The following is a 16,436-nucleotide window of genomic DNA, read 5'->3' on the forward strand; positions in this document are numbered from 1 at the left end:
GCCAGAGACTGATTTCCCCTCCTGCCAACCTGCCAATCCATACTCCTGCAAAAATTACTCGCCCTGTCCTTTTCCTCTTTCTCTCTCTTCCTGGGGAATCTCTCCAGAGGTATTTTCCGGGATTTGACCAGCCCTGATTTGATCAGCACATCCTGCTCTTTCCTATTTCTTCTTAAGTCTCTGTTCAGATTGGTCCCTCTGCCTAGAATGTCTTCTCTTTTATCTTTATTCAAACCCCCCAACTCGCATTCCACTTCCTCCAGGAAGCCCTCCTCCACCATTCTTCCAGCCTAAGTGGATCTTTTCCATCTCTGAGAATCCATAGCTCCTACTGTGCCAAGCACAATGCTAACACATTCAGAATGCACTGTCTTATTTTATCCTTATGGTAGCCATGAGGTGGGTGCTGTTATGATTCCCATTTTTCAGATGAGGGAACCAAGACTTAGAGAGGTTAATTAAGTAACTCAATATCACATAACTAAAAACTAGCAAAGGCAGGGTCCAGGTACTAAAGTTAGAATTCTGGATGTAATTCAATAAACATTTGTTGGCTACATACAAAGAACTAGAGGAAATACAAACAGGTGATATAGACAATCCTTGCCCACAATCAGGAACAGAGTCCATAAATTACACTAATATGAACAATGCGGTAAGGACAGTAGAAATGAAATAAGAGGAGGGAGAGCTAGTGTCTGGTGGAAAACTCAGTCAGGCCATATGAAGGAGTTTATGTTTGACAGGCAGGAATGAGGTGGGGCACTCCAACTTAGGGAACACTGGGAGTAATAGCATGAGGAAGGAAAACATGGGACATGTTTGAGCAAGGCAGTTGTCCGGTTTGTTTGAGAGCTAAGACTCGAAAGTTTGATGGGGCCCTATTGTAAAAGGTAAAGAATGCCACGGTGATGTAGGTATTGGGCTTTTGGGAACAGGGTCTAAACTATGTCTTGAGATTTACCTGGTGGTTAGTTGGTTGGGTAGAAGGACACTGAACTGGAGGTGAGGAGATAAGTCAGACCAGTACTATTATCCAGCTGGGAGGAAATAAGGACCTACGAGGGTGGTGGCAGTGGGCTTGGATTTGGATTACTTTTTTGTCCTATACCTGTAAACACTCTCTGTGTCCCCTTACATTCTTGAGACGTGTCAATCATTTTTTAAAAATATACCGTAACCTCTAAACTGCTAATAATTTCTTGAGACGTAATAAGCACTCATCACATATTTTGGGAATTGAGTTGGATGTATGATCAAGGTGGTAAAAATGCTAGGGCTCTCTTTAAAAGGTTTTATAGGACTCAGGCCATGCCTGCAACCATCTACAGTGTTACTTGATAACAAAACTAAACTAGTATTTTTATTCAGCTCTTACTATGTACATCATCATTTCATTCATTTCTTCCAGACGTAGGTACTGACATTATTTTCATTTTACAGGTCAGAAAGACTGAGGGTCAAGCAAGTAGGGTAACCAACGGTCCCAGTTTGCCAGGACTGAGAGATTGAGCAGCTGAACTTTCAGTGCTAAAACCAGGACAGCCCTAGGCAAATCGAGAAGGTTAGTCACCCTACCAAGACACCCCATATCACATACACCAGGGTTCAAACACCAGTCTGACCAACATAAATCCCCATGGGATTTTATTTTGGCTTTCTGATCAACGCAGCCAATATAAATATCTTATTTGGGTATTTTGGGGATAGAATCCAAGCATACTCTCATACTGAATTTGGCTCGTGTATTTGGACCCTATTTGAGACTGGAGCGTATAAAGCGGCAAAGAATCACAAAATGGATGGGTTTTTGTCAGAGAAAAGGAATCCAGGCTGGGGAATGTCTTTTCCTGAGGACACCCTTACCGGAGGGTTTGGCTCTATGAACTGTTCTCTGGCGCCCCCTAGTGGTTCAGGGCTGTCACCCCCTTCTTTACTCCCTACACCAGAGACCAGGCACCCCAGGTAAAGGGGTGAGATGGAACCCAAGTGAAAGTTCTTACTGCTTGGGGAGAGTAAAGATTTTGTTTTAAAAATAAAAACTAACGGAGCTTTCTTTCTTTTTTCTTAAATGAAATCTGGCCAGGCTCTCGCAATCTAGGATATGGACAATCAGACACAAAATTTAAGTGGATACCAAAAAAACCCCAAACTCAATAATCAACATAAATATTTCAATTCAATATTTCAAAAAATCAAAATTAATCCCCTCCACGCCCCATCACGAACAAAATATAAAAATTTAAAATACAAGACATGCTCTGACCGTGCACTTGCCCTACCCTGCCTCACTTGCCTCCCCCTAATCTTAATCACTAATCCTGTGAGCACCAGCTCAGGAGCCCAACACCCAGCCACACTGCGAAGCTCTCCCGTGAGGGACTCCTGAAGGTGGCACCTCAAAACCTCACCATGTGAAAACGGAAGTGACACCTTTCAGAGTTTTGCACCAAAGAACCTTCAAAGAAGAGAGAACGTCCCCTGCTAGGGGAAGCCAGAAAGCCTGCGTCAAGCAAGAAAGTTCTTTGAGGCTTGTTTAGACATATTTTGAATTTGACTTCATAATATATCCGTTCTTGCTTTTGCTCTGTTACCTTTTGTTGAAGTACATATACTTCAGAAATGTACAGAAATGTGTATATATCGTAATCATACAGCTCGAAGGATTTTCACCAACGGAACACGTGTTTAACCAGCACCCAGATCAAGAAAGAGAACTTCACCAGGCCCCCAGAAGTCCCTCTCATGCTCCCTTCCAATCACTACCAGCCCAAGGTACCTCCACATTGACGTCTGACAGCATAGATTAGTTTTGCCAATTTTTGTTTTTTATATAAGTGAAATGATACGATCTAAAGTATTCTGAGTCTGGCCTATTTTGCTCAAAACTGTGTTAGTGAGATTAGGCCATACTTCTGTGTGTGGTTGTGGTTGGTTCATTCTCCTGGCTTTGTATGCATAGATTACAGTAAATGTATCCATTCTGCTGATGTTTTCAGTATGGGGCTATCACGCATTGCGCTGGTATGAATCTTCTTAGGCATGTCTTTTGGTTAATAGACATGCATATGTTTCTGTTGGGAGTATATTTGCTGGGTCATAGGGGAGGCATATTTTCAGCTTTACTATCTGCTGCCAGTTAGCTTTCTAAAGTAGTTGTAGAAATTTACTCAGTGAGAGTTCCTGTTGCTTCATATCCTGTCTAGACTTGTTATTCGCCACCCTTTTTATTGTATCCTGTCAAGTGGAGAGGCATCATATTTTAGTTTATTTGCATTTCCCTGGTGAGTAACGAAGTTAAGAACCTTTTCATATGTTTATTTGGCATTTGGATAGCTTCTTTTGTGAAGCATCTGTTCAAGTCTGTTGCCCATTTTTCTGTTGGATTGTCTCTTTTCCTTATTGATTGAAAGGAATTCCTTTTTTCAAGATTGGCACCTGAGCTAACATCTGTTGCCAATCTTCTTTTTCTTCTTCTTCTTCTTCTTCTTCTTCTTTTTTCTTCTTCTTCTCCCCAAATCCCCCAGTACATAGTTGTATATCCTAGTTGTGAGTGCCTCTGGTTGTGCTATGTGGGATGCTGCCTCAGCATGGCCTGATGAGCGGTGCCATGTCTGCGCCCAGGATCTGAACCAGTGAAACTCTGGGCCGCCAAAGCAGAGCGTGTGAACTTAACCACGGGGTGGCCTTAAAGGAATTCTTTTTAAGTTCTAGATTTGAGACCTTTATCAGATATATGTATTGAGAATACCTCACCCTATTTTGTGGGTTGTCTTTTTACTCCCTTAATGGTGTCTTTTGATGAATAGAGGTTCTTAGTTTTAATATAGTTTATTTGATAATTTTTTTCATTTATGGTTAACACTTTTCTTACCTGTTTGGGAAAGATCTGCCTATTCCAAGGTTGTAAAGATGTCCTTCTATGTTTTTGTTCTTAAAATTTTATTTTAGCTTCAGATTTGCAATCCTTCTGGAAATGATTTTTGGTGTGGTGTAAAATAGGGTCAAAATACGTTTTTTTTCATATGTGAGGGGACCATATATGTGTGATACCTATTTTTGTTTTCATATAAAAGTAAATAATTAAATTAACTCCCTGTTAAAATTATATGACTTTCCCCTAATTCTTCAAATAAAATTGGTACTCCATAAATGACTATTTTGAACACTAATTGAGGCACATTATCTACACTACCTTATTTAGTAATCACAAGTCGATGGACATTTGGACTATTTCTAGTTTGGGACTATTATGAATAATGCTGCTGTGAACATTTTCATTTCTCCTGGATAGATACCTAGGAGTATGATTGCTGGGTCATATGATAAGTGTATGTTTAACTTTTAAAGAAATTGCCAACTGTTTTCCAAAGTGGCTGTGTCATTTCACATTCCCACCTGTATCATAAGAGAGTTCCAGCCCTCCACATCTTCACCAACACTTAGTGTTGTCAGTCGTTTGGATTACAGCCATTCTAGTGAGCGTGTAGTGAGATCCCATTGTGGGTTTACTTGGTATTTCCCTTAGGACTAATGATTTGAGATCTTCTTCTGTGCTTATTTGCCATCCGTATACTTTTTCCAAGTAAAGTATCTGTTCCAAGCTTTTCCCATTGGAGGCAGCTGTGGGGGTAGGGGGAAGGGTCATGGGGAATGTCTTCTTATTGACTTATAAGACTTCTTTGTATATTCTAGATGCAAGTCCTTCACTGGATTTTTGATTTGAAAATATTCTCTCCCAGTCTGTGGCTTGTCTTTCATTTTTTAAGTGGTACCTTTTGAAAAACAAAAGTTTTTAATTTTGATGAAGTCCAATTTCTAAATTTTTCTCTTATGGATTGTACTTTTCATGTCATATCTAAGAAATCTTTGCCTAATCAAGGTCACAAAGATTTTCTCATACCTTTTCTTCTAGAAGCCTTGTTGTTTTAGTTCTTACATTTAGGGCGATGATCCATTTTGAGTTCATTTTTGTGCATGGCGTGTGGTAAGGATTTACATTGTTTTGGGGGTTTTTTTGCATATGGACATCCAATTGTCCCAGCACCATTTGTTGAAAAGACCATCCTTTCCACTGCTGAATTGCCTTGGAACCTTCGTTGAAAATCAATTGACCACAAATGTGTGGGTTTTTTTCTGTACACTCTCTTCTGTTCCATTGATCTATTTGTCTCTGTCCTTATACTAATGCCACACTGTCGTGATTATTTTGAAATCAGGCAGTGTAAGTCTTCCAACTTTATTCTTCTGAAAAAAAAATCATTTCTAAACTGCAATTATGTTCTATATTTTATAAAGTTACTACAGTAAAATGTAAGACAGTTTTTATGGACGTATGCTATACTAGAGAAGAGTGCACATGTTCTAAGTCTGCAGAATTACATTCATGAGAAAAATAAAGCCATTATTTCTTTATTTATTTCAAAGATTTTATTTTTTCTTCTTCTCTCCAAAGCCCCCCAGTACACAGTTGTATATATTTTAGTTGTGGGTCCTTCTAGTTGTGGTACATGGGACGCCACCTCAGCGTGGCCTGATGATCAGTACTAGGTCCACGCCCAGGATTTGAACTGGTGAAACCCTGGGCCACTGAGGCAGAGTGCTTGAACTTAACCACTCGGCCATGGGGCCAGCCCCAAAGCTGTTATTTTAAAATTAAATAATTAGTGTATACTTTTTACCTACTCTTGTTCTGCAGGATCATAACCTTCTCACGAGACTCAATATAATAAAATGGAAAAATATAAACAGGTGACAAATAATAAAGATCAGGGAAAATATATAGAGTAGAAGATTAAGCCCAGGCAGCTAGTCTAACCAGAACACGCTGAACGTTGAGGATTTACGCTGTGGCGGTGACCCCGTGGACAGGGGTGTCCCCATTTCTCTCCCTGACACTACAGCCGTGGGAGGCAGAGAGGAGCCCCACCCCTTTGCTGACCCTCACACCACTAGTCCCCCGGCTCCGCCAGCCCAGTCCTGGCTTTCCGGGTGTCAAGGCCTCCTCCTTTGGCTTCTTAGGCCCTGTCCCTCTTCCGAGAGTCCCTGCCCTGCCATATGACCTGTTTTCTGTATTCTCTTCCTCTCCGCACACGGGGCAGACTGGGTCAGGCAGAGTCCTGTGGGCCTTGCTTAAGAACTTAGACTTCATCGTGTGGGCAGTGGGAGACGGGGAAGAATTTTCAGTAAAGTGAGTAACCTGAGCAGATGTACAATTTTTACTTTTTTTAAAAAATCTTTTTTATTATAAAATAAAACGCAGATACAGAAAACCGCACAAAACAAACGATGAGCGTAATGAATGATTATAAGGCAAATACCTTTGAGACCGCCTTCTGGGTCAAGAAACAGTGCTTTGGCAGCCTCCCAGGAAGCACTTCTGTATGCTCCATTCCAAGCACAGCCCCATCACCCCCCAAAAGTAAACACTAGCCTCACTTTTATCAAAATCACTTCCTCATAGTTCTATTACTCAGAGGTTTATATCTAGACAGAGTTTAGTCTTGTGCATTTTTAAAAGCATGTCTTTTAATTCTCTCTTGGTTTTATAAAATTTTTTCCAGGTTTCTTGAGAGATAATTAAGACATAACACTGTGAATTGAAGGTGTGAACTGAAGGTGTACTGTGTGGTGATTTGATATGTGTATATATTGTGAAATGATTACCACAATAGGGTTAGTTAACACATTCATCACCTCACATCACCTCATTTGTGCGTGTGTGTATGCGCATGTTGAGAAATTTCAAGATCTACTCTCTTAGCAACTTTCAAATATACAATTCAGTATTGTTAACAATGGTCACCATACTATCTCCAGAACTTATTCATCTTATAAGTGGAAGTTTGTATCCTTGCACCACCTTCACCCACTCCCCACCTCCTCCCCCCCTCCCCTAGCAACCACCAATCTACTCGCTGTTTCTAAGAGTTTGGATTTTTTTAGATTCCACACATATGTGACATCATATGGTATTTGTCTTTCTCTATCTGACTTATTTCACTTAGCATTATGCCCTCAAGGTCCATCCCTGTTGTGGAAAATGGCAGAATTACCTTTTTTATGGCCGAATAATATTCCATTGTATAATATTCCATTTCTTTATTTTCCACATTCTTTATCCATTCATTCATCAATGGACACTTAGGTTGTTTTCATGTCTTGGCTATTGTAAATAATGCTGCGATGAACATTGGGGTGCCACTATCTCTTCAAGATAGTGATTTCAGGGCCGGCCCTGTGGCCGAGTGGTTAAGTTCACACACTCTTCTTTGGCAGCCTGAGGTCCGCTGGTTTGGATCCCAGGCACAGACCTAGCACCGCTCGTCAAGCCATGCTGAGGTGGCATCCCACATAGAAGAACCTACAACTGGGATATACAACTATGTATGGGCAGACTTTGGGGAGAAACAAAGAGGAAGATTGGCAATAGATGTTAGCTCAGGACCAGTCTTCCTCACAAAAAAAAAAAAAAAGAAAGAAAGAATGGACTGTTCCTGTCCTGATAGGGCAGGCAACTCTAGTGTGCCTGACTTACAAAAAAAGAAAAAAAAAAAGATAGTGATTTCATTTCCTTCAGATATGTACCCAGAAATGGGATTGCTGGATCATACAGTAGTTCTATTTCTAATTTTTTGAGGAACCTCCATGGTCTATAGTGTTGTTCAAATCCACTGTTTCCTTATTGATTCTCTATCTGGATGATCTATCCATTGTTGAGAGTAGGGAACTAAGATCCCTAACTGTTATAATATTGCTGATTATTTTTCCTTTTAGTTCTGTCAGTTATTCTTTATACATTTAGGTGCTCCAACGTTAGGTGCATAAATATTTACCATTGTTATATCTTCTTGACGAATTGACCTGTTTATCACTATATAATGACCTTTGTCTCTTGTGACCATTTTTAGCTTAAAGTCTATTTTGTCTGATATAAGAATAGCTACTCCTGCTTTCTTTTGATTGCCATCTGCTTGGAATACCTTTTTCCATCTCTTCAGTCTCACCCTACATGAGTCTTTAAAGCTAAAGTGAGTCTCTTACAGGCAGCATGTCATTGGATCTTGCTTTTTTCCCCACTGAGCCATTCCATGTTTTTTGACTGGAGAATTTACTCCATTTACATTCAAAGTAGTTATTGATAGGTAAGGACCTACTGTTGCCATTTTGTTAATTGTTTCTCTTTTGTAGATCTCTTGTTCCTTGCTTCCTCACTTGCTGACTTCCTTTGTGATTTGATCATTTTTGTGGTGGTGTGCTTTGACTCCTTTATCATAATTTTTTATGTATCTACTACAGAATTTTCCTTTGTGGTTACCACGAGGCTTACATAAAATATAAGACCAATCTTACAGCGTCCTATTTTAAGCTGATAACTTAACTTTGATAGCATGCAGAAATTTTATACTTTTACTTCTCCTCCCCTCACATTTTAGGTTATTGATGCTTAAATCTCTTAATCTTCAGGTTCTCCCTCCGTGGAGGAGGGTAAGGTGGCCTTCCTGGTTGACTCCTAGTCTTCCATTTCCCCCCTGAAATGTTTGTTCTAAGCCAGTCACAGTAATGTCCCGGGTCTCCTGACAGTTACTGGTGTAGGAATGGGGGAGTTACCCAATCCTGGCCAATGAGACACGACAGATCTCCACTGGGGGGTATTTGGAAAAGGTTTTCTTGTGTCTAAAAAAGAGACTGAAGATGTTATTTGGATGTAATATCCAGATCTGCTGCAGCCATCTTGTAACCAGGAGGAAAACCAGACTTAAAATGAAGGTGACACTGAGAAAGGCAGTGGGAAGAGACGGAAAAAACCAGGCACCTCTATGGAATTATTGAGCAGTTGGTTGTACCACTCCTGGAGACTGAGCCATTGCTGGGTTTTCAGTTGTGTGGCATAATACATTTCCTCACTGTTTAAGCTCATTTGAATTTTCTGTTGTTATTTGAAGCCAGAAGCAGTCAAGCTGAAACAGATTGGTCAATGGTGTCCATGTTGCCAGGAGATGACACACATAAGGTCAAGTGGATGTATTTTGTCAGCTCAGTAAAACTTCTGGGGAATAACTCACACTTATTTCTCAGAAATCCTTCTCAGTCCATGTGATTTCAGTGGGTTTGAGCGCTCCCCATACCCCAAGAAGGCCACAAAATCACATTCTGACCAAAGTACTTCAAACCCTTGGGATAGGGACGTACACAAACGAGACTAATCAGAGTGCTCCCTGGGACTTTTACCATAGTCATTAGGAAAAGATGCTCTCTCTTCTCCTCTAATTTCATAAGCTATAAAGACAGTGTAAGCTTGGAGCTGCCGGTGGCCGTCTTGCTGTCAGATGGCAAGAGAAGACTTCGGAATGAGCCCAATAATGATAAGCAGGACCAAAAGATGGAGAAGAGAGAGGGGCTCAGTCTTCATGACATCATTCATGTCTTGGATGGCACTGTGCTTGAAGCCCTCAGCGTCTGGGGGCCAATCACAGAGGGGCAGTGGGGGGAGGTAAGGACTTCAGGAATTAGCTGGCACTCTATTTGTGCTCTGAGTTTGTGGAACAGGTAATACTGGTTTCTCTCCCTGCCAAAGCTCTACCTGACGAGAACTTTGTGCTGAAGTAATTTTTTACATGCCTGTGTGTGCTGCTGTCCTACCAACTCATTCTGAAGTGATTACTTTTTCTTGCCTGAATGGACAGTGATACTCAAGGCCCCACTGCTCCCAAATCTTAGAAAACTAGAGCGTGGAACAAAACAGCGGCAGTAAAAACACTTATTAGAGTCAAGCAAAATGATTATATTACATTCATGGTGGCAGCTCCCTCCAGGTGAACAAACTGGGCCTCGTGATAGCAGTAAAGAACAGAGACTTCACAGAAAACTCACAGCAAAGAGGGGCTGGGCAGCTTGGCAGAAAGACGGGCATGGCTTCAAAGCCTGGCTGTGCCCTGCTGGCCAGGTGACCTTTGGTAATTTACTGAGTGTCCCTGAGTTTCAATCTTGTCATAAATGAGGGCTACACATACCTATTGTGACTAACCTGCTGCCTCTGCCCCACTGTGGGCTTGGCTCTCTCTGGCCCAGTGAGAAAATGGAAGTTCTCTCCCGGGTCGCTCCCGAGTCTTCACTGTCTTTGCGTGTCCGTCACTCCCAGCTCTGTTGGGGGCCACACTGCACCCTGGTGTGGGTAAGACCTGGACTCCAGGCCCCTCAAAGCGTGTTGCCTCCTTCCAAAAGGCTCCAGGCCAGAGGTTCTCGCTTCCCTTTCTCACCCCGTGTTTCTGTTTCCTGATCCCATGGTGTGTTGCGTGCTTTCTGGAAGGGTTAGGGTAATCACAGGGAATTACAATAAAGAACTGAAAGCTGTGGCCTAAATCTGACTTAATGAAGCCGTGACCTTGAGCAGGTGACTTTAACAGCCCTTTTGCAACATGGGGGTGATAATGTGTTCCACTGGCTGTAAGATGCACCATTGAGAAAGAGAAAGAAAACACACCAGCAACTGTGTTACGACGAAACGTCTTTTTTTTTTTTTTAGAAGATTAGCCCTGAGCTAACTACTGCCAGTCCTCCTCTTTTTGCTGAGGAAGACTGGCCCTGAGCTAACATCCATGCCCATCTTCCTCTACTTTATATGTGGGACGCCTACCACAGCATGGCTTAGCCAAGTGGCACCATGTCTGCACCCAGGATCCGAACCGGCGAACCCCAGACAGCCAAAGCGGAACCTGAGCACTTAACCGCTGTACCACCAGGTCGGCCCCACAAAAAAAAACATCTTAACAGCGGTCCTGGATGAGCCATTAACCAATCACAGCAACTCTCGTTGCTTCAAAATTCCTCTCATCTTCTGTGAGATTTGCAATTACTCCTGCCTTCTGTTGCCTTGCTTGGCGAATGAGAGTCAATCTTTATACCCATAGCTTAGGAACAAAATGTAACACAACTTCTGCTCCTGGTTTATCTTTCTATCTTAGGTTCTGCAAAGCACTTGCTGTTGCTTTATAAGAAGAAAACTGTCAGTCCTTCAAAGAGAAAACTCTGTTTCACTAACACCGATTTCACTCCCTGTTGCTCCCGTAGCCCTGCCTTTCTCTCTACGTAATCACTTCTTATCCGAATGCTAAATCACAGTAGGATTTTTCTGAAGACATTTTAGATAGCACTAAATTCAGGACTTGGCAGTACCAGCAGAGTATCTAACACAGCTGAAGACAATATAAGCAGCTGTGCTCAATATCTCAAATTTGCAAACAATGATGGCTCCATCGGGGCGTTGCCATTGGCTGTAATATACACTCCTAATATCAGAGATGTTAAAATGTGGAAAAATGTATGTCTTAGAATTAAATATAGTAGTAACTACTGGTGTTGATTAGAATTCTTTCAATTGCAGGTGACAGAAAGCTCAACCCAGACTGACTTGAGCAAAAGGGATACATTGAGTCACAGAAGTCCAAAAGTTCTTGTATTATTCCAGCTTCAGGTAAGGCTGGATTCAGGACTCCAGGATATAATCAGAATTCAGTTTCTGGCCATTTCTCACTCTTTCTTTTATAGGGATGACTTCAGTCTCAGATTTCATATGGTAGCAACTTGGAGCTAGCATCTCTAACGCCCGTGTCTTCTTGGGTTTCACATCCAGAGAAGAGGAATGAGTGTCTTGTCCCAGAATTTTTTTTTTTTTTGTGGAAGATTAGCCCTGAGCTAACATCCATGCCCATCTTCCTCCACTTTATATGTGGGACGCCTACCACAGCATGGCGTGCCAAGCGGTGCCATGTCCGCACCTGGGATCCAACCGAAGAACCCCAGGCCACTGAAGCAGAACGTGGGAACTTAACTGCTGGCCACCGGCAGGCCCCTTGTCCCAGAATTTTTAACTTGAGTCTCAGTGCCTCTCATTGGCTCTAACGGGTCACATGCCCAGCCCTGGACCAATCAGCATAGTTACCAGGTCAGTTACTATGCACTGGCGCTGTATTACCTTACTGGGAGTCCAGGGGCTGCTGGGTCTCCAGAGGGAAGCTAGGAGAATAGATATGGGGCAGCAAAAACAGAAGATGAGACTTATAGGTTGGATGTGGGGAATTAGGGAAGATTAGCTCTGGGATCATTAGCCCAGAGTCTGGCCCAGGGTGAGCCACTCCCAGGGGTAGATTTGATCTCTGCTTCTCTGACAGCTTTGCACAGCAGGAGAAGGCCTCTGCTAAGACCCACCAGCTCGTCTGAGTCAGCCTTGCACACCTCCTGGGCCGGCTGAGATGGCACTGACTCAGCTCCTACGTGAGCTGGATGCTGCTTGGAAAGTTAATAAGTCTTTGAAGCAAGATATTCCTCTGGTGACGTGGGTTGGTGCCGTGCGTGGGTGGGAATGGATGAAAAAGAATGAGAACACCGCAGTTCCTAGAGCATTTATAAAGTTAAGATGTACCAAAAGAAAGAGTGAGGGAAACGTCAAGAGCAGCGATTGCAAAAGGCTGCCCACCAAGGCTGTGGGCGCTTTCTGCAGACTGCCTCTGCTGCCCAGTCCCAGGGTTTGCTCACAGCTGCCACAGCCCTCAACCCCGAACCTGCTCTGCCAGAGAGTCTGCCTGTGGCCGTGTCTTTCAGGCTCTCCTCCTGCTCTGCCGGTCTCTTTCCTTCAAATCTAAATTGCAAGATGCAGGACAAGGGGAATGTATCTCTGCCATTGCGGGGTAGGGGAAGAACAGGAGGGAGGCATGGTCAGGAGGGGATCTCAGAGGAGATAGAGACTGGAAGGCAAGGCGGCAGGGACGGTGCAGAATCTCCTGGAGTGCTTCTTACAACCGCTCAGAAGCTGGACAGAATTCAACTCGGAGTACCTGCTCTGCCAGATCCCCAACTAGGAGGTCTGGACACAAAAATAAATAGGACGTCATCCCTGCCTTCAGGAAGCAGAGTCTAGTCTGGGAGTGAATAAGAAAATTGTTAATTACAATGGCATGTGATGGCACGGATGTGGGTGCTGGGGGTTATTGAGGGAAAGTACCCCTGAGGGAGGAATGAAATTGCAGGAGGTCTCAGGTCAGTGTAGCCCTGGCCAGGTCCAGAGGGCTGGGGGTGGGGGTGGTTCTGGACACAGCTGCACCTTGGAATGGTTCCCCTTAAGGCAAAGGGACAGGCCTTTTCTACTTCTGGTTCGGGCTTTGCCTTAAGGCTTGTGGAGGGTGGTAACTTCCCTGGCCAGGAGGCTCCAGTCAGCCAAGGGCAATTCTCCACACAAGGGGACAGCTGGGGTAGCCATGGGTCCTTGGAGCCAACACTCAGAGCAGCTGGAGCATGGGTGCACCATCCTGGTAAAGTCGCCTGGGAGGCCACCAAGAACATCCGCTGCAGTATGTGCCATGCGGGCTGTTTGGTGGAGGGTGGGGTAGGGAGCAGAAGGGAGGGCAGGGGAAGCTTCCTGGAGGAGAAGGCCATTCTGGGGCGTCTTGAAGCACAGCTTAGGCAGCAGCCAAGCAAAGAAAGATCTGAGGAGTCAACATGTGCAAAAGTTGTAGGAGCGTGCAGCACTTTCAGGACATGCTAAGATCTTGAAGCCTGACCCTGGGCATAGGGTGGAAATGGGAGGTGGGAGGAGAGGCCTGACAGGTGGCCAGAGGCCAGATCCTAAAGGGTCCTCTGTGCCATAAGAAACTGTGTATCAAAGTTCTTCTAAAAAGAACTGGATTCTCATTCTGTCCCCACCTCAGTCCTTTTACATTTACCAATGTCACAGGACAAGCCAGCCCAGCCCTGTTCAGTTGGGTGAAATCAGGACCCAAATACTGCAGAACTGAGGTGGGGAAGAGGCCGCCAGTGGGCAAAAGGCCAAAGGGGGACACCCAGAGATGGGCTGTCTCTGACGCCTGAGAACACAGGGGTTGAGACCAAATGAAAATTAAGTTTTCTCAACATCGGCATTTTGGAAGCAGAAAGAGTCAACCACTGGAGTCCCTTGCAGAGGATTGAGTGCAGAATTTGAAGTCAGAAAAGCAGAAGGCCTAGGCTTGGGGCCCAGCTCCACTGTGCCAGCTACGTGGCACTGGGAGAGTCACCCAACTCTCTGAGCCTCTGTATCCACATCTGTCACTGGGGATCGTTTCCGTTCCATGGAGTCAGATAAGGTAAGGCATGTATGTAAAAAAGGCCATACAGCTGTTAGTTACTATAATTTACCTTAAAAAATTAAAAATTAAAAAAAAAAAACCCGCAACAAGGAGAATCCTGAGGCAGGCTTGGTTTACTCCAGTTACCATTTGGCACCCAGCAGGTCAGGGACTTACTGGATGACACAGCAAGTCAGCAGCAGCGCCAAGATGTAAACTCATCTGAGGGACTGACTCCAACGTCATCAGCAGAATCAGCCGAAACCCAACTTCATGCTGCAGTTCAGATGTCGGAGGCGTTCCCAGGAAGTCCCTTTCACAAAGCGTGTTCAAGGCGGTTCCCAGTGGGCAGCCCCAATATCCTCCAAATGGTTGGCAAGACGTAGGTGGATGAGGTTCCCAGGAGGCAAGGCAAAAAGGAGATAAAGAGTAGACATTTGCCATGAGTACTCAAGACTGCATTTCTCGGTGCTTCTTATGTCCACAGGCCACCCTCCTTTTAAAGACAGATTTATTGAGATATAATTTATATACTATAAAATACATGCTTTTAGAGTGTATAATTCAATGGTTTTTAGTCTACTCACAGAGTGGTACAACTATCACCACAATAAATTTTAGAATATTTTCATCACCCCATAAAAAGACTCTTACTCATTAGCAGTCATGCCCTTTCCCCCATCCCCATCTAGCTCCTAGCCCTATGCAATCACTAATCTATTTTGTATTGCTATAGATCTGCCAATTCTGGGCATTTCATATAAGAATCATAAGATATGTGGTCTTTGTGGTGGGGTTCTTTCACTTAGCATAATGATTTCAAGGTTCATCTATGATGTAGTGTGCATCAGCACTTCATTCTTTTTTATAGCTGAATAATATTCTACTGAATGGATATGCTACATTTTTTTTGTTGAGTTAATGATAGGTTACGATCTTGTGTGATCTCAGTTGTACATTAATGTTTGTCATTCGTGTTGTAGGTGCACCACTTCACCCTTTGTGCCCATCCCCCACCCCACCTTTCCCCGGGTAGCCACTAATCTGTTCTCTTTGTCCACATTTTCAAATTCCTCATATGAGTGGAGCCATACAGAGATTATCCTTCTCTAACTAGCTTATTTCACTTAACATAATTCCCTCAAGGTCCATCCATGTTGTTGCAAATGGGATGATTTTGTTCTGTTTTGCAGCTGAGTAGTATTCCATTGTATATATATACCACAACTTCTTTATCTATTCATCTGTTGATGGGTACTTAGGTTGCTTCCACGTCTTGGCTATTGTAAATAATGCTACAATGAACATTGGGGTGCATAGGACTTTTGGAATTGCTGACTTCAAGCTCTTTGGATAGATACCCAGTCGTGGAATGGCTGGATCGTATGGTAGTTCTATTTTTAATTTTTTGAGGACTCTCCATACTGTTTTCCATGGTGGCTGCACCAGTTTGCATTCCCACCAGCAGTGTATGAGGGTTCCATTCTCTCCACAACCTCTCCAACATTTGTTACTATTAGATTTAGATATTTTTGTCATTCTAATGGGTATAAGGTGATATCTTAGTGTAGTTTTGATTTGCATTTCCTTGATGATCAGCGATGATGAGCATCTTTTCATGTGCCTATTGGCCATCTGTATACCTTCTTTGGAGAAATGTCTGTTCATATTACTTTTGATATTAAAACTCATTGCAAGAGTTTTTTAATATATTCTAGATACAAGTCCCTTATCAGATATATGATTTGCAAAGATTGTCTACCATTCTGTGGGTTGTCTTTTCACTTTCTTGATAGTGTCCTTTGAAATACAAAAGTTTTAAATTTTGATGAAGTTAATTATCTATTTTTTTCTTCTGTTGCTTGTGCTTTTGACGTCATACTGAAGAACGCTTTGTCTAATCCGACATCAGGAAGATTTACCCCTATATTTTCTTCTAAGAGTTCTATAGTTTTACTTCTTTCATCTAGGTCTCTGATCCATTTTGAGTTAATTTTTGTATATGGTGTAAGGCAGGGGTCCGATTTTCTTTTTTCGCATGTGGATATCTATTTGTCCTGGCATCCTTTGTTGAAAAGGCTATTCTTTCCCTCACAGAATTGTCTTGGCACTCATGTCAAATATCACACAGTTTCTTTTTCAGGAAAGCAGGCCTTGATCTCTTCTTTCTATACACAGTTTGTACAACTCTTATGATTTCTGGCAGGTAAAGCCAGCTTTTCTCTTCTGGTCACAGGCACCTCAGGCCAGCATCTATGGTTTAAGGTGACTTGGTGTCCAATATGGACTCCTAATACTTGATAGAGACAAAAAAATCAGATTCTGTTTTGGATGGCA

At 43.0% G+C, this 16,436-nt stretch overlaps 1 protein-coding gene across 1 annotated transcript in view; it reads left to right on the forward strand.

Moving 5' to 3' along the window:
- The first annotated feature begins 3,169 nt into the window (after positions 1-3,169).
- MCHR1 (melanin concentrating hormone receptor 1) overlaps positions 3,170-16,436 on the forward strand; it is a 31,291-nt gene continuing 18,024 nt past the window's right edge. The window contains exons 1-2 of the mRNA XM_070253679.1: positions 3,170-3,284; positions 11,384-11,473. The gene's annotated coding sequence lies outside the window, so the exon portion shown is untranslated. The remainder of the gene's footprint in view (positions 3,285-11,383; positions 11,474-16,436) is intronic.

The sequence above is a fragment of the Equus caballus genome, chromosome 28 (assembly GCF_041296265.1).
Source record: "Equus caballus isolate H_3958 breed thoroughbred chromosome 28, TB-T2T, whole genome shotgun sequence".
Lineage (NCBI taxonomy): Eukaryota > Metazoa > Chordata > Mammalia > Perissodactyla > Equidae > Equus > Equus caballus.